Consider the following 16,450-nt stretch of genomic DNA (forward strand, 5'->3'; position numbering starts at 1 on the left):
ATACATATATATATATACAGTTATGTGTATCCATAGGTAAAATGAGTATATTGCTAGAATGATTATATATGTTATATATACACATCATACCATACAATATATACTGTATACACATATATATTGTATATGCATATATAGTATATACATATATATATACATCTATCTATAATATATATATATATATAATGTATATAAAATCAATCTAGCAATATACTGACTTTGAGAAATTGTAGGTCCCAACACAATAGTGGATGAAAGAGGGAAACGTGTTTCCCTCATCCACTATTGTGTTGGGACCAGGTTCTTCTTTAAAGAATGTCTGGGCAGGGTGCCCAGAATGGTCTGTGACCCAGAAAGAGGATAAACTACCTGGGCCACAGAAAGCTCAAACCTACGACTTTGGCTACTTTACTCTGGTGTTCTAATCCACTCAGCTAAGAGGGTTGGTATGAATCTATCAAGCATACACTATTTTGTCTTCAACTCTTTGTTAAATTACTTATTGCTCTTTAAACAATTTTATCCTTTTTTAAATTACCGAATCTGGAATGTAAAATGACCCCTTAAATTCCTGGAAATCTCAATTGTACTCAGAAAAGGGGGGAAAAAAAAAACAAAAAAACGTGTAGCAGTCTGGAGGTCCTTTCAGAGTATCTGCATTATTCTCATAGCTTTTTTTCAATTCTTACATTCTAAGCTTTTATGTCAGAAATTTGCCAAAGCTGAGAATAAAGTTTGGGCTGTAACCATTCAAGTTAATTTAATGTGTGGCATTCATTATTGACAGAGATTGTACATCCATGTATCGAAACACTGAAAGCCCTTGAACAGCTTTCACCTGCAATAACTTTAAATGCTTTGGAAATGAGGTCACGTTTAGTTACAATTCAAGAATTTCTAGTTGATACCATTACTGAGTAGCAATAATATTGGAGAGGACAATGAAAGAACAGAATAAGAAAGTGGGCAGTGAAATTACATTATATGACCATTCTAATTGTAGCCCCAAATTTTAAAGTGGCATAAATTAGTGGCAGAGATTTATTATATATGACGTGAAGTCTTAACTTTCATAGATTCAGCTAGTATGTCCTGGACTTGGTTCAAACTTTTTCCCATCCATGTCTTTCTGATGTTGATGTTTAAAAAAAAAATCAATCACTGAGTTACTGCTGAGATTAATAGCTACAAATCTGTAGAAAAACAATTTGTTCCTCTAACTGATGCAAAATTGATTTAGGGAATAATGAAGCTTAGCAGCAGAGACAAACCTTGATGGGGGAAAAACAGAATGCAGAGAAACAAGTTTTAATTCTTAATGTTTACCAGTTATGACCGTTCCATTCTTAAAATGATAAAAGAACCTGGAAGCTTTAAATTAAATAGAAACTATTACATTGTGTATATTTAGCACATTTTGTTTATCCATTCATCTGCTGATGAACACTGAGTTTATCCCATATCTTGGGCCATTGTGAACAGTGCTGCAGTAAACACAGGAACACAGGTATCTCTGGACATATGATTTCATTTCATTTGAGTATATACCCAGTACTCAGTAATGGAACTACTGGATCAAATGGTAGTTTTAGTTTTAGATTTTCTTTTCTTTTCTTTCTTTTTTTTTTTTTTTAAATAGAGATAGGGTCTCACTATGTTGCCCAGGTTGAACTTGAACTCCTGGCCTCAAGCTATCCTCCTGCCTTGGCCTTCTGAAATGCTGGAATTACAGGTGTGAGCCATCTTGCCCCACCTTATTTTTAGTTTCTAAAGGAATCTTCATACTGTTTTCCATTGTGGCTGTACTAGTTTGCATTCCCACTTCCCTTTCTCCAGATACTCCCCAGCATTTGTTACCTTTTGTCTTTTTCATAATCTTAACTTTAGATGGGTGAGATAATATCTCATTGTGGTTTTCATTGCATTTCCCTGATGATTAGTGATGCTGAAGATTTTTTTCATATATCTGTTATCCATTTGTATGTCTTTTTCTTGAGAGATGTCTATTCAGATCTTTTGTCCATTGTTAATTGCATTGTTTTTGTTTTTGTTTTTTTTGCTATTGAGTCGTATGAGTTCTACATATAATTTGGATATTAACCCCTTATCCAATGTATAGTTTGCAAATATTCTCCATCATTCTGTAGGTTTTCTCTTCACTTTGTTGATTGTTTACTTTGTTGTGCAGAAGCTTCTTGGTTTGATGAAATACTACTTTTCTACTTTTGCTTTCGAAGGCTATGCTTTTGAGTTCTTGTCCAAAAAATCTTTGCCTAGACCAAAGCCATTAAGCATTTCCCTTATTTTTTCTTTTAGACTTTTTATAGTTTGGGGTTTTACATTTAAGTCTTTAACCCATTTTGAGTTAATTTTTTATACAGTGAGGGATGAACGTCTAGTTGCATTCTTCTAAATGTAAATATTCAGTTTTTCCAGCACCATTTGTTGAAAAGGTTGTCTTTTCCCCAACCTATGATTTTGACATTTTTGTCAGAAATCAGTTGACTGTAAGTATACAGGTTTATTTCTGGGCTATCTATTCTGTTCTATTTGTCTACATGTCTATTTTTATGACAGTATCATGCTGTTTGAATTATTACAGTTTTGTAGTATATTTTGAAGTCAGGCAGTGTAATGATTCTAGTTTGTTCTTTTTGCCTAAGATTGCTTTGGCTATTTTGTGTGTGTGTGTGTGTGTGTGTGTGTGTGTGTGTGTGTGTGGTTCCATACACATTTTTTAAAAGATTTTTTCTTTCTATTTCAATACAGTACATCACTGGATTACTATTTCACCATAAAAAGATTGACACCCTGTCATTTGTGGCAACACGGATGAACCTGGAGGATACTATATTAAACGAAGTGAGCTAGGACAGGAAGACAAGTATCTCACAATATCATTCATATACAGAATCTAAAAATGATGGTCTCATAGAGAGTAGCATTGTGGCTACCAAAGATTGGAGAGGGGAAAAGGGTATAATGAGAGACTAGTTAACTGTGTATGGTCACAGGTAGATAGGAGGAGTAAGTTCTGGTATATTTCAAAACAGGTGGAAGAGAGAATTTTGAATGTTCTCCCCACAAAGAGATGATGAAAAAGCTAAACACCCTGATGAGATAATTACCCTATAAATGTATCAAAACATCTCACTGTAACCCATAAATATTTACAATTTTTATGTCAATTTTAAAAACATATAATAAAAATATAAGCCACAAATTAACCATAAACTAGTATCATTGCTTGATAATTAGCACAATAAAAGGGCTTGTGAGAAAGTCACAATATGGATTTCATGGCACTTTCAAAGTATGCCTTCAACATTGCTAAAGTGCCCAAGATATAAGTATTTTTAGATTCCTTTTAATACTTCTCATCAAATAAGGAAATCAGGGTTGTCAGTAGAAAAAGTAACTCCAAAAACTAGAACAAAAAGGTATTAGCAGATGAATATCATCCATACACATCTGAGAATATAAAAAGGCAAGAGATAGTTCACCAACAGCCTATATCATATTGGGGCAAATGACTGAAATTTTTAGTTGCTACTACAGGTACATAAGTAAGGCAATCAGTTCTGTGTTTATCCTTCAACGTCTATTAATTGAGGGCTTCCTAGTGCCAGACCATGCTGGAGATACAGAATGAAAATGGGGACCTAATCTCTGTCTTTCAGGGTTATAGCCAAATGACTAGATACATTATCAATTACATATAGAATACATACAGGTTACAAAGGAATTCATACTTGACTAGCTACTAGCAGCTTAGAAAAATACAGGAGAAGGAAGTGATTGTTTAAGCTGTCACCTGAAGGATGAGCAGGAATTAGCTCAGAAAAGAGGAGAGGAGAGTGTTCTAAATGGAAACAACATACAGTATGAATGATGGAAAGAGTGGCTCAGAGAACAGAAAGAATTTTTAGTATCATATACTAATCTGAAGTATGCAGGAAGACATGTCAACAAATGAACCTTCAAAGTAAGATAATGCCATATCAAGAAATGCATTGCTTTTTAAGAATCATAAAATTAAACCACGCTTTTATTTATTTATTTAAGACAGAATCTCACTCTGTTGCCTAGGCTGGAGTGCAGTGGTGCAATCTTGGCTAACTGCAACCTCTGCTTCCTGAGTTCAAGCAATTCTCCTGCCACAGCCTCCCTAGTAGCTGGGATTACAGGCATGTGCCACCATGCCCAGCTAATTTTTGTATTTTAGTACAGATGAGCTATCACCAGGTTGGCCAGACAGGTCTCGATTTCCTGACCTCAGGTGATCTGCCCACCTAGGCCTCCCAAAGTGCTGGGATTACAGGCATAAGCCACTGCAGCAGGCCAATGTTTCTTAACATATAATTTTATGCAATAATTTAAAAATCTGTTTAACAGCTAAGAAATATACTTTGTATGAGTAAATAATATTAAGGTTTTCAGTTAATACTAATGAAACTGATCCAGAATACCCACAAGGAGCAACTAATAAAACCTTTAGTTGATAACACAAAGTGATGATGCATATTTATCAGTTGATATGACCCAGACAGACTGTGTTTTCCAGGAAATTTGGCAGTTTACATTTATTCCAGTTGGGACAAGTAATGGAATATATGCTTCCATTCAATATATAGAACAAAATCTTAACAATTTGGTAATAATCTGGTTGAAGATCCCTAGTATTTTGCTTTTCTAGACAGAAGATAATAAAATTTCCCAAGACATAATAACCAAAAGAATTCTATTATTTTCAGTCATGACAAATACCCATAGGGGAGTTTATAATTTTTCTTAAGTCATACCACTTTATAATAGTCACATAAAACTCAATAATGACTAAAAGCCATAAATAGCTTCATAAAGAGTACCTTAAGCTAATTTTATTACCACATAAATATGGCAATGGTAAGTATTTGTTATGAAGCCACATGAAGCTGTATTGTTATTAAGTACATAAAAGGCAACAGCAAGGTATTAAAAAATGCCCATTAGGAAGTCTCCTAGGGTAAAGAATTGTGTGATGAGAGTCATATTTCAAATGTCAATCTATACCATTGATTGGAATGCTAGTTACAAAGAATAATGGAATATTATTATCATTGTAATACATCTTATACATTTGCAGATTTAATTATCCTGGACCCAAAATGAAATGATCATAACTGACATGATTATACAAAATTATAATATTTAGAACATGTATTTTTAAAACGAATATTACAACAGATATTCCTTACACCTCACAGCCTACTTCTAAGTTAATATTGGTAAATTTAAACAATGTAAGCAACTTACTGAGAATTCCAGGCCCAATGCCACCTTATCCTTTAATATTCAAATAAGCAAGCCAAGACTGTTAATTTGACTTGAAATATAGCACAAATTACTACAACTGTTGACTAATTGCTGCCAGTAGTAATCTAAGATAAATGATAGTATTAAAGGTTCATATCTTCCCCAAACAAATGACTATGTTAGACAGGAAACAAAATATAGCATCTTTAAACTGATAACTGTTTCTAGTACATGAGAACTGGTTAACTTAATATGGTTCTAATTTTAGATACCCATTTTCAGAGACCCAAAAGAGAATCTTAGTAACAAACATATCTATGATCTTTATGTCACAATTTCTTGTATCTTGTCCCTGTGCTTAGTTAACTTCTTTCCAGATACTCAAGTTTCAAAGAATATTTTTAAAGCTGAGCTTTTAGTGATTTGTTTTTATTTCAAAGTCAAATAAACTTTCATGTCCATTCAAATAGAATTTTCTCAAACTCTAGCTTGGGTTTTGGAAAATTGGGATGGTGAAAAATATGAAAAATATTTCTGTCTGGATAGTGAATAAGCAAACAAATTCTAGAAACCTTTATGGAGTATTATCGTCACAGCCTGTTTGGGAGAGTCTGCTCCCATTTATCAAAACTGAGTGTATCATCTATGTTAGGAGTGATCATTAGAATAGACTAGCTTCATATAAATAGGTCTAGAGGACAATTCAGTGCTGAGAAAAATTTTATGACCACTTTTAAAATTCAAGTGACCATTTTTCTCTTGCTACCTTATGAAAGCCAAGGATGTGACCAAATAAATGATTTTTTCCTCATATCTCTATTAACAATAAACATTTTCTGATTTTTGTCTGTTTGTTTTTAATTGTGAGCCAGCCTCTCATTAATTATTGAGACTATGAATTAAATAGAATTAAATATTCCATGTAGTCTGTATGCATTTATAGGTGTCTTAAAACAAATGTGAGTTGAAAGACACTGTTCAAATGCTAGAAGAAAAAAGGTGTGAAACAGACTTATCTACATGAACCCAGCAGAGGTGACTTCAAAGTCAAGATTCCCATTGCCTGTGGTGCCTATTAAGAAGACAGATACTAGCAATTTGAAGAACAATGTGTGTTTATTTAAGGAAATACATTCAGCTGTTCCCTAAGGCAGTTTCAGGTTTACTAGGGGTCAAAAGAATCGTATAATATGAACTATAACATTTTCCAGTGATAGGTAGCCCAAGGCATGGAACATTACAAAAATATATGCCACATATTCTATAAGTAGTCTAAGGAAATAAATGTGTATTTTATTTTTATTTTAAATACAAATGAAGTTCTAGAGATAATATGATGTCAATAAGAGACCATTAATACTTTGAGTCAATATTTACACATATATAATATTGCCCTATATAACTAAAGGTGTCAGAAATTCCATTGTTAGAATAAGAGTGCAATTCAGTAAATAAAGCTAAAAAATTATAACTAGAAAATGGAAAATGAATCAAAAGTTTATGCCAAACAACTTTGCTGTTCTAGATCAAGAAGTGTGTAATGACTCACAATGACTTACTAAAATCACTGCAGAGCACTCACTTATTCTATGTTCTGGAAACCTTTCACTCCTGTGCAGAAAAGATAGCATATGAGGCAAATACATTTATTTGCAGATATTTTGTTTGCATATATTTATCTAAAACTTTCCTCAAGATATTTTTGCTGTTTCTATGTGATTTAAAGAATAGGGATATTGGCAAAACATAGTCTGCTTTTTAATGCCAATTTGTTAGATTCCTTAGGAGATATATAAGGTTACTTTTTAACTCTACTCAATGTTCATATTTTAATTTTGAGTGTCCAATTTCCCAGAGATTAGACACCAAAATTATTAATATTTTGAAATTATAATAAAAATGAAGCATCACAGATTACTTCATTATTCTATTACGTTTGATTATTGCTCTCTTATGTAAATTACATTAGTCATCTATAACAAAATGCTTAAAACAGTGCCTGGCATATGTTAAACATTCAATATATTTGTCACTTTTATAAAGATTACTCAGTTCATTTAGAGCTACTAATTTTTCCATTTGGATGAAAACAAGCTTCTCACAATAAAATATGTAAAATTAGAATTAAAATGCTCATAATAAGCATTTTTAGTTGGAGGTAGATAACTTTCTAGAAAAGTTCTGATAATCTTTAACGCTTCAAAGTGATATATCACATGCAAAAATAAAATCATATAGTTAATCTGTGTTGATGACACTGAACAGTTTCAATTTTTTTGTAGAAAGTTTAACCTTACATATTCTAAAGAAAAACAATACATATATTCCCTAGTGTAATTAGATATTTTTAGCATATCAAGTAATCACACTTGGTTGACTGTAACAGCCCTATCCTGTTAATATCAACTTGTGCTGGCACTTGTTATGCCTGCTCTCCCCTTTTCTTGTCCACTTCTGTAACAGCTGGTATTTATTAGATTTAACCATTGACTTATGAAACTGGCGATTTCATATTGCTCAACCAAATAGATAGATTTCCCAAAAAACATAATTAGGCCAGATCACGGTTTTAAAGAACGTTGTTTTCTGACATTTCAAAGACAGTATATGTTAGAGCATAAAAAATACTACTTCCTATTCTACATGGATGCTTATGAATGGTTATCTTTAATCATATCAAACTGCTTACATTCAGGACAGTATTTTATTTTATCTTAGGCCTTTGATTAATAATAAAAATTACATATATAATGTTTTGATATATGTGTGTATTGTGAAATGGTGAAGTCAACTTAATGAATTAAACATATCCATTACCATGTCTTTTTATGAAAACATTTAAAATCTACTCCCTTAGCAATGTTCAAGCATGTGACATATTGTTATAACTGTAGTCACCATGTTGCACAATAAGTCTCCTGAACTTCTTGCTTCTATAACTAGAATTCTGTATCCATTGACAAACATGTCCTCATTGCCCTTCCTGCCCACCTAGCCTCTGGTAACCACCATTTTACTATCTGCTTCTGTTAATGAGTTCCACTTTTTTAGATTCCAAATATTAGTGAGATGATACAATATTTATCTTTCTGTACCTGGCTTATTCATTTAGTATAATGTCCTCTAGGTTTACCAATGTTGATGTAAGTGACAGGATTTCCTTCTTTTTAAAGATTGAATAGTATTCCACTGGGTGTGTGTGTGTGTGTATCTATGTATATGACAGAGATATATATATCTCATATAATCATATTTTAAATTAAATTAAATATGATATCTCATATAATCATATTTTAAATCCATTTATCTGTGAGTAGAAATTTACATCAAATTTACATATGATGCATGAGATGTATATATCTGAGATATAATATATATGATATCTATATCATATATTTAATCCATATATCTGTCGATAGACATTTATGTTGATTCCATATCTTGACTTTTATGAATAATTCTGCTATAAAAATGGAAGTGCAGGTATTTCTTTGAGATAACTAATTTTATTTTCTTTGAGTATATTTCCAGAAATGAAATTGCTGATCATTTTGTAATTCTATTTTTAATTTTTTGAGGAAACTTCACACTGTTTTCCATAATGGTTTTACTAATATACATTCCTACCAACGGTGTAAAAGAATTTTCCTTTCTTTATGTATTCACTGATACTTGTTACCTTGCCTCTTTTGTAATAATTCTTCTAACAGGTGTGAGGTGATATATCATTGTGGTTTTAATTTTCAACTTGTATTTCCCTGATGATTAGTGATGCTGAACATTATTTTCATATATATGTTGACCATTTGTATGTCTTCTTTTGAGAAATGACTTTTCACATTCTTTACCCACTTTTCAATCAAGTTATTCATTATATTGCTATTGACCTGTTTGAGTTATGAATATTAACCTCTTATGGTTAATATTAAAATATATACTCAAAATACATGAATCAGAATAGAAAGCCCAACCATAAATCTAAGCATTCTAACCAATGAATCAGAACAGCAAGCCCAGACATAAATCTAAGCATTTTTAGTCAACTGATCTACAAAGTACCAAGAGCACACAATGGGGAAAGTATCGTCTCTTCAATAAATGATGTTGAAAAACTGGATCTACATAAATACGAGAAAGAAATTTGACCTTTATTTCACTCCATATACAAAGATAAACTCAAAATGAATTAAGTAATTAAACATAAGACCTGCAACTATAAAACTACTAGAAGAAAACTACTTGACATTAGTTTGGGCCAAAACTTTTTGGATATGTCCGCAAAAGCATAGGCAATAAAAGCAAAAACAGACAGAACTGCATCAAACCTAAAAGCTTTCACACAGCAAAGAAAAATAATCAACAGAGTGAAGAGACAACCATGGAATGGAAGAAAATATTTGTAAACCACTTTGTTAAAATGATAGACTGATATCTTCATTTAATACCAATCATTTTCCTAAGTGTCATGTTGTTTCACATGTATTTTTTTATCAATAAATACAAATTAATCTTACTTTTTAACTGTGACATTTTTTGAAGTGATAAAGTATACTCTGCAGAGAACATGTACCTGAACACCTGGGGACAGAGTTAATGCCACGGTTTTTACGCAAGTGTAGATATAAATGCAGCACAGATTCTTAGAAGAAAAACTAAAAGAACAGGTGATGTATGATAGCCAAATTGTTTTCTGAAAGTACAGAAGAGAAATGTACAAATGCTCACCCTCCACAAAAGTGACCTTTGAGTGTATGGTGCATTGTTAAACAGAAAAATATATGAATAGATCATCAGACTTTTTGAGAGAGAAAGAGAGAGAGAGGGAAAGAGAGAGAGAATATATTTCTGCAGGCAGAACCAGTCACAGGCTAGAGCCTGTAAAAGCCTGTAAATTAAGGATATGAGGCAGACCAATATGTATTTCCATTTAAGGTCAATCTGTATCAGGGGTGTTATCAGTCACCCTTTGTACATCTCTGCTCTCAAACTGCCATCTACCTTCCTATTGCGCATGCTCAATCAGACTGTACTGCTTCTATTCATGCACACATGATTCCACAGAGGAATCTATAAAACTACAATTTCTCAATTTCTACCAGTTATAGAATTCATATTAGAACCTGAGAGTAAAAAAGGCTGAAGACATTGCAGATATCATACCAGAATTCCCTGCAAGCATCAATAATAGATAAATAAACGACTGAATTTAATAGTGCCCTCTACAGAGCCTTTACCACTCAAGCCTAATAATTGTTCTTTTTTTTTTTCTGGTGTAACTTTAAAAAATATTTTAAAACCTAGATCACATTTTTAACTCATTAGGTAATAAAGAAGACCAACATTTAATATATGAAATAATTTGGGAATAACACATTATTTCTTTTGCCTTCACAGTTACAAAGAAATCATGGTATCAATATTATCAATGTAAGTATTTGTTTTAAATAATAATCAATTTTTATCTTGCTATTTAATTTGTAATAATCAATTTCAACAAGCACCTTTAAACAAGTTTTCTATAAAACACAATGCATTAATAAATATGTGACTGCTAAGACAAATAATATTCAAAAAATTACAAAATATCAAACCTATTATCACTGTTGATCTCTGAGGGACCAATTCTACCAAGTCTACATCAACAGAGACTGGCAACAACCCTGTTTTCCCCTGTCAATGCCTTTAAAAGCTTTACAACAATCCTATCAAAATGTGAATTCATTTTTTCTCACAGGAAGATTTTTAAAGAGAGTTAGAATTAATTTCAATTCTTATAAACAAGAATGCAATGATTTTATAAGAAGATAAATCAGAAAATATTCCTGGTCAAACAATATCTTTTGGACCTATGGATGATCAAAATTTGTCTTTCAACCAATGACTGCATGTCTTACTGCATATGGAAGGTAATTATTTTAAAAATAATTTTAAAAATTGTCATTTAAAAAATATTGCACAAGCCACTTAGAAACATAGTGATTCCTAAAAGCTAGTAGACACATATTATGTCTGAATTCAGTTACAAGTGAAATGTACTTTTCAGTTAAATTCTGTTGTCTGTCCTACTCTATCTATCCAATGTTCCTGATGCTTTTTGACCTCATCTTTAGTCACTCTATATTCTAGACTACTTCTTGGTCCTTCAATTATCCCAAATTCCTCAAGGACTTTGCAAATACTATTTCTACTTGCAACTATCCAAAGAGAAACAGAACCAACTTCCTTACTTCTTTAGGGTGTCTGATCAAATGTCCCCTTGTTAAGTGGCTTTTCCTGACTTCCCCATAGAAAACAGAAATTCCCAACTCCATGTTCCAAAACTCCATTTCTACTTTATTGCTTTATTTTTCTCTATAGCACTTAGTATTACATAGCATATTATACATTTATTTGTGTGACATCTTATCTTCAATAAAATTTTGTTTTGTTCATGGCTATAGCCCTACCATTAGAGTAGTCTCTGGAAAGTAAGAGGTGGTCAAAAAATATATATATAAGTGAATAAACTTCAATGGACAGCCATGGATTTTGATGGGCAAAGCATCACATTATGCACTGAGAATGCATCAAACAAGAATAAAAAAATACCTTATATGAAACAGACGTAGAGATTAGTGGGATAAAGAGATAATTATATATATGACATAATGTAGAAATTTTAAGAAAAATTACAATATATGAACTGAGGCCAGGCACAGTGGCTCACAACTGTAATCCCAGCATTTTGGGAGGCCAAGGTGGCCAGATTACCTCAGGTCAGGAGTTCGAGAGCAGCCTGGGAAACCTGGTAAAACCCTATCTCTACTAAAAATACAAAAATTACCAGGGCATGGTATACCTGTAATCCCAGCTACTTGGAAGGCTGAGGAAGGAGAATCTCTTGGATCCAGAGGCAGGGGTTGCAGTAAGCTGAGACTGTACCACTGCACTCCAGTGTGGGTGACAGGGTAAGACTCTGTCTCAAAAACAAACAAACAAACAAAACCAATATATGCACTGAAAAGAGAAAATGGAAAGAGTGATCTGACTTAGAAACTGGGGAGGCATTTATGAAGGAAGTGGCAGGTGAGTTAAACTTTCAACAGAGAGGTGTGAAGGTGTAGGTGAAGGCTATCTATCAACAAGAAGATAAATGGGCAAAGGCACAGCTATAAGAGTATATAGTAAATTTCAGGAACAGTTGGTAGTTTTTTTGTTTGCGTGTTTTTTGAGATGGAGTCTAGCTCTGTCACTCAGGCTGGAGTGCAATGGTGCAATCTTGGCTTACTGCAACCTCTGCCTCTTGGTTTCAAGTGATTATTGTGCCTCAGCCTCCCATGGAGCTGGGATTACAGGTGCCGGCCACAGCTAATTTTTGTATTTTTAGTACAGATGGGGTTTCACCATGTTAGCCAGGCTGGTCTTGAACTCCTGAACTCAAGTGATTCTCTGCCTTGGCCTCCCAAAGTGCTGGGATGACAGGCAAGAGCCCCTGCACCTGGCTGACAATTGGTAGCTTGATAAAGGCTAGAATATAGGTGGTACCAGGAAGGGAAGAAAGTAGTGGGCGGATAACAATCATGTAAATTTCTATATTGTAACATCATGCTTGTATTCACTTTCTAGTTCAGTGATTCTCAAATTTCAGGAGTATGAAATTTTTTTAAAAAAAGAACACTGAAACATAATGAGAGCTGCATTTGCTATAGTTATTTTTTAAATAAAATATATGGTATAAAAAGCTATTATAAATGTAGTACCACCTTTTAAATACATTTGTTTTTATTAAACATATTTTAGAACTTCAAATGCACGTGTGTGTGTGTGTATATATGTGTGTATGTGTGTGTGTGTATGTCCACATACACATATATATTTCTTCATTATACAAACAATGATTAATATTCATATGAATTCTAGGGGACCTTACAGTAATTCCATGGGCCCCTATGGATCTGAAGCGCACAAGCCCAGAGTCACCATCTAATCAATGACAAACCATTAATATCTTTGAGTAGGGGAATGATCTAATGAAGGCTGTATCGTGGAGGAACTGAGGGTTAGAGATGGAAGGTACCCTACAGAACACCTTCTCAGTGCAATCTATGGAAGTTACAGAAGAGATTGCAATGTACAGAAATAATAGATATTGGTCAAAACTATAAGCAGAAGACTATGATGACTAGTATTTAGATTTTGAAGTGACTCATCAAGTATTTCCATGATAATATGGATAAGGTGGATAAGCTTACCCAAAGATATAATTAGCAATTCAAAATACATGATCTGTTCCAATTCAGTAAAATAAGATGAAATGTTGCACACCTGATACTCGATTCACACTGTTTTCTTTGCTGTGGTATAGGTATTGTGGTATTTTCAAAAATCTGTGGCTTCTACTCTATTTTTTCCTCTAAGTCGGTATTTTAAAAACATATTCATTTTTCTAAAATGTACCTTCATGTGTCTTTTATACACAAAAATGTTTTCTCAAGGTCACATGGAGTTTCAGCAAGGCAGGTAACAGGTTTTCCTTGGTTTATACAGAATATAAATTTTTGAAAATTTAAACATAAACTTCATAAATATTATTATATACATAAAAATATTTAAATGAACTCAAAAGTTAAAAGTTAATTTCCAAATCAACTTGATTTGTAAAAATAGGTTTACAATTACTTCAATTGGTCTGTACCTGTTTGGCTCTGGCAATATTAGCATCTGATATATGCAAACATTTTTAAATACCACTCAAAAAATTCTGTATCTAATTGAAAGTCTTTAATGCAGTTTTGCACAAGTAAGATCTGCTATCTGAACGAACACTAAAGCTGTTCCTTTTACCTAGCAATTGCTCTATCAGAAGCAAGGAAATGTGCACTCTTCCCTCCCTCTCCTCCTCTTGTAATAATGAATTATAAATAACTAATCTCAATGTGAGTGAAGGATGGATTTCAAAGTCCCCGATGAATCTTCAAAGGCTTAGTACAATTTATACTTTAAAATCTCTCTTTTAAGTATTCTTTTCTTCCTCCCCCCCCCCAAACTCCTGACATAGCCACATGCACCATTACTATTCCTCTTGTCAGATCCTCTGAAAGGAAACAATTATTTTTATTAAAAGGTGTCATATTAAATCTTTAGATAATGAGAAAAACTAGGATATTGATTTATGTACTATCTCATTTTTAAAGAAAATCATAAGAATACTTTGTACCTTCTTTCCTACAGTGAGGTTTTGTTTAACGTACTTTATTGCCTTAATTGAATTACAATTGCCTCTAAGTGAGTTTACGCCTTTTACATGATCAAAAACACACACATAAAAGATATGATTGAAAATGGAAATGCCCTGGATTTTGGTGATGGGATAATTCCAGTATTTCTGTTTACCCATTGGATGGCAAACAACTGTATTACATTCTACTTTTGCAAATATTGTTAGTGTAAGAAATTCATTTAAGGGTTCTATTTGCTTTTATTGCTAAGCTTTCAATATACTTTAATTTTATTATGTTTCTGCTCTCTGATATTTTATATTATTAGAATATAGAAGCACTTAATGCAACATAAAATAGCTGACACAATTACATTTAAGTAACACATTAGATTTTTTTTAACTGAATCATTCCAGTACACCCTACTATGTTCATGCCTATATAATTATACATTTTCTGACTTGTCTCATGTAATTCACAATTTCTTCCTGCTGCTTAATCACAGACTTTAGCAAGCACATTTTAAGGGGAGAGACTCAGTGTAATTTTTTTGTGAATCTTTTATTTTCCACGTGCATTAAGGCATTGATAACCCACAAAGAAAAAAGATGAGGGAGTAAAGGCATAAGACGGTTTTCAAGTACATGCATAATTTAGATTCATTCTTGTAGGAGCAAACCACAAGGAAATTAAACAGCAATATATTTGTAGACTTCATACCAATCATTTTTATATGAAAAAGTAGCAGTTATCATATGTTGTTTCTTTATCACAAAAAAGAACTGGCATCAAAAGGCAATCAAGCTTATAGAATCAAACTGGCAGCCTAGCCCTCAGAGCTTTCTGTGGTGCATGAAACTTCTTTGAACAGGAGAAATGTTAGTTTTCAGGTCTCAGGTGAAAATAGACCAAAGAATAAATTATCACACTAAAAATTATCTTTCTAAGATTCATTGGCTTTTTGATAGAATAATTGTAACTGATAGACTTTCTATTTTTCAAAATATTTGATAACATTTAAAGACATCACAAGAAATAATGAACAAGTACAGACTTTGACTACAAAATAAGTTGCTGTTACCTGCCTATGATGATAAATAGAGATAGTGACAGACCATTTTGGGCTAAATATGGTATTATTTACTTTAGACAATAGAAAAGATAAAGTGATAAAGAGTTAGGCTTACTAGAGAAAGGTGATTGTAAAGCTTTTCATGAGAGGCTTATTGCTTTACCATAAAATAGTGTTATTATGACACTCTTGATTTTTAGCAAGATCCTGATAGCTTTCAGTTCCATAATCATCTTTGTTCTGGACTTTAGGCCAGGGTAATTTTATTGCTCCTTTTCAGCCAGAATCAGTTCCTTTAGGGGAGACTGCAGATGACTCCTTTTAACCCTTTGAATTGGTGCCTGTAGTGAATTATGTCACTAGCATGCTCTGGACCAAGAAGTTTGGCAATGAATAATATCCTGTTAAATATTCAACTTGTCATTCACAATTAACTCTCGCCCTCCATTCTGAGCTGTTTAATTCCCCTTAAGAAGTTGTAATTGAAATTGGATGAATAAATGAAAGTTTTAGGCTAGCTTCCCAAACCTCTCAATAGACTTCCAGGAAAGAAAATCTATCACTCCTAGAAAAGCAAAAAGGAGAACTGTCCAGTGATCATGCCTGAATGAAGGATGCTGGGCTAGACTGAAATTGCATTTGATCTGTTTCTCTGTTGATTTTGTAAACCTTTCCAAGGGTTTCCATAGTAACAAGCGAATTATCCCCTCTCCCCTAAACATCTTTCAGGCATGTTGCAGGAATAAAGATAAAGGTTAGGGTGAGAAAAGCTACAGTATCTTTTCTACAACCAGAATGTATCTGAAGAAGTCATGATCAGTCTTTTAAGAAATCAAGTATGTTTCCCCTACTACAGTGATATGAAAAAGTTGGGTCAGATTTTACT

At 32.9% G+C, this 16,450-nt stretch overlaps 1 protein-coding gene across 7 annotated transcripts in view; it reads right to left on the reverse strand.

Annotated features, from left to right (window-relative positions):
- RALYL (RALY RNA binding protein like) overlaps positions 1–16,450 on the reverse strand; it is a 718,971-nt gene that overhangs the window by 208,835 nt on the left and 493,686 nt on the right. The window lies entirely within an intron of this gene.

This window comes from Cebus imitator, unplaced genomic scaffold (assembly GCF_001604975.1).
Source record: "Cebus imitator isolate Cc_AM_T3 unplaced genomic scaffold, Cebus_imitator-1.0 Scaffold22, whole genome shotgun sequence".
Taxonomy (NCBI): domain Eukaryota; kingdom Metazoa; phylum Chordata; class Mammalia; order Primates; family Cebidae; genus Cebus; species Cebus imitator.